The following is a 3,425-nucleotide window of genomic DNA, read 5'->3' as shown; positions in this document are numbered from 1 at the left end:
GATTGGTTTTGAAATTATGTAAGTGGTCTGACAAAAACTTCACTGAATAAAGGGCGCCTTTCAACAAGGATGAGTTGCAGTGCTACTTGTATCAGAAAGCAAAGCATTCAAGAGGGCAAGAAGTGCAGCAGCACCAGAAAGACACATTTAAAAAGAAAAACAGGAATGGAAAATACTGTTGGTTGCCACGTGGAATAGTATGACTACGAAGAGTGTCACTTTTTCACCTTGCACTTGTAAGTGAGCGGCTTTAGATTTAATCTTAGATTTTCCATTTTGAATTCTGCACTTTCTGTACAGAAAGTGGGAAAAAAAAAGAAAAAAAAAAAAAAGGAAATATCCCCCCCCTTTGTGCTCTAGGAGCTAAGGACTTTCGTAATTCCTCCACGACTATTACAATATTCTCATTAATATTTGTGTGCTCTCCTCCATTCACTCTTGTCATCACTAGCCAGACTACAACTACTTCATTCTAGTATGCTTTAAGAAGCCGCTATAAATATGTGCTTTACATTAACCAAGCACTTCACACACTGCCCGAGGAAGAGCTTTGCTGCAGGGTCTGCACAAGGTTTTACACCACCCTTGGCAAGCCAAAACCTGACGACCTAACTAGTCACAGCAGGGAATTCCCCAGAGTCCACCTTTCCCTAAATAAAACCTCCCTCGGTATCGTAGGTGCCCTCGGAGCAGACCCGGGAGCTTTGCAGCACCGCACATCTCCTCAGGCGCTGCGAAACCTCGTAACACCGCCAGCCTTCATCTTCCTCCTCTTCCTCCGAGCTCAGCCCAGCGACCAGCCTCCTCTTTACCCTCCATCCCCCCCCCCGGCACCCTTCCCCTCGCGACATTTATCACACTCGGAGCTGTAAATACAGAGGCCGACGAGTTGTCGTCGACGCCATCCCCACCCCCCCCGCGCGAGCCGCCCGAGCCGGGCCCTGCCTGACGCCGGGCGCTTGGCGCCATCTTGCGGCCCCACAGCCGGGGCGAGAGCCCGGGGGGCGCGGAGGGGAACGGGAGGGCTCTGGAGGCCGGAGCCGAGGCCTGGCTCCCCCCTGCCGCCCCGGTGTCACCGGCAGCGTGGTGGAAAGGCCTCCCGAGGGAAAGTTAACGTCAGACCCTCACGTCCTCACGTTTCAGCTTTCGAGGCTTTAGTAATGAGCACTAGTTTTTTTGTTTGTTTGTTTGTTATTGTAATACTAGAAACTACAATTCTCACATATTCATTACAATTCGAGAAACTCAGGCTCTCCAAAATAAAAATAAAATAAATAATAAAACAAAACTGCCATGGTATTTGTGATAAAAGATGACAAAATGGCCACCAGAAGTTCAAAGATAATACCAATTATTACAAGTCATATAAATATTGAGGAACATAATTAGCAAGCTCAAAAAGCAGCATCAGATTTGGAAAGTTCTACCATGCCTTTAATGAAAATATATTTTAAGTGTTCAATGGTACTACCCCCCATACACATACACACAGAGTAAAATACAAAGACTTAAAATATTATCCCTTCCTACTCTTTCCTTCCATGTCCTCCAACTGACCTCCGCTTTTTGGAATTAAACGTGAACATAATAGCTGAGCTATCTCCTGTCTCCAGTGCAGTAGTCTTGCAAGCATTTAGAAATCATCTGCAAGGGATGTTCCAGCAGGAAATCGAACTGACCATACTCTCAGCAGCACTTTTTATTTTTTTCCCTGAGATGCAAATGTGGGAGCAGGGCTTCCTCCTAAAATCATAACCTCTGAAATGAAGTGAAACGCCTGAAATTAAGTGAAATACACTTCATCTGTATGTTTGAAAGTGGCGTAAATAATTTTTCTTTCACATACATCTCTTCCTTCTTCTCTATCCCTCAGCTCTACCTTCTGATTTTCAGCTCAAAGACATGATAATGGAAAGCCTTGAGATGCCACTGTCAATGGTCTGTGCAAGAGTGAGGCTGTGGCACCTCTAAGGGGTGAATTAGTATGGCAGAATATTGGAGATGTCTGAAAAGGAGTGAGGTTCCTATTGTCAGAGTTTCAGACCATTGGGTGGCAGTAGATAAATTCATGTTCATCTCCTTGAAAATCACAGTAAAAAAAACAAAAACCACATGCACATTAGGTCTTTTAGCTTGGTAAATTTTGCTGACTAGTTTAGTCCCAGTAGGTCACTATACAATTTAGCTAACTGGAGAATTTTAGGATGGTAGGAGAAAGTAAGAAAGAAAAATCCTTTTGAGTTTGAGAAGAGGCACATATCATAAGGGAGAGGCAAGAAATGATGAGGAAAGCTGAGGAAGCTTGTTTATGACAGGAAGGACATAAGGGTAATCTGAGGAAAAACTATCATCTAATGTCACCTTCCACAAAGTCTAATAATGAAAAGAAATATGATTTTCATGTATTCCTACTGAGACAGGACTTCTATCTAGATAAGTGCTGCCAAACAACAGGCCACCATTTTTTTTCTGTAGGAGGACTGGGATAACTTTTCTTCAAACAGTCAAAAGGAAGCCCAGATAATTTGCCACAAATAACTTCTTTATTTAAGTATTTAGTTACTTTAAAATACTCCAGAGTCATTATTTCAAAAGATACTTAATATGTGAGTTTTGTTGCAGGTTCTGTACAGGAGTCCAGAGGCCAAGATTGGCATATTTTAATAAATGAGAAAAACAAATAATAAATGAATGTCACCAACTAGGTATGATGGATGGAGAGGTTAAATTCATCCCATAGGGACATGGCAAATGGTTTTATTCTTGTTGCAGAAGCTGTTGGTTGTTTCTGAAGACAGCTGCTTTACAAATAAATTCGTGGCAATCCCAAAATCAACTGCTCAAGGAAACCCAGCCACCAGCTGCCCTGCTGAGCAAACATCTCAAAATGCTTGTGTAAACTCATAAAGGCTGTTTATAAGGACTGAATTTGTTGATACAAATACCATAGCTATTCATGTGATGTTTCAGGAGCAAACATGGGATTATCTCCTCATGTGAACACATGCACAGACATATATGACATGTATGATCACTTTTAAATTCTGCCCTGAGGAAGCTGGCCTCTCAGCCTTCTCTTTCCTTTAGAGCCCAAAAGAGAGAAACTCCTGCTGGTGGTTTAGTAAATATTAATTACTGCATTTCTGCAGGATTTTTGCTACATACAGAGTGAAATATGTAAGGAATATTACATCCTTTGACTAAGAGTTGCTTCTGTGTAGAAGAATGTGTTGTCAGTGGGTTGAGAAACGGCAGCTCATAGCTACCATTAAAAGCACACTGCCTAATTGATGTGTCCTTAAAGGCACTTTGTAAGCAGCACCAATTTGACTCTTTTAATTATTTTATGATGAAATATTATGGCAAGAGGCCAGGCATTGCTGTGACCTCTGCTCACACTGCAAATTCTCTCTGATCTCAGGAAA

Source organism: Anser anser (genome assembly GCF_964211835.1).
Source record: "Anser anser genome assembly, chromosome: 2".
Classification (NCBI taxonomy): domain Eukaryota; kingdom Metazoa; phylum Chordata; class Aves; order Anseriformes; family Anatidae; genus Anser; species Anser anser.
This window is presented reverse-complemented; position numbering follows the sequence as displayed.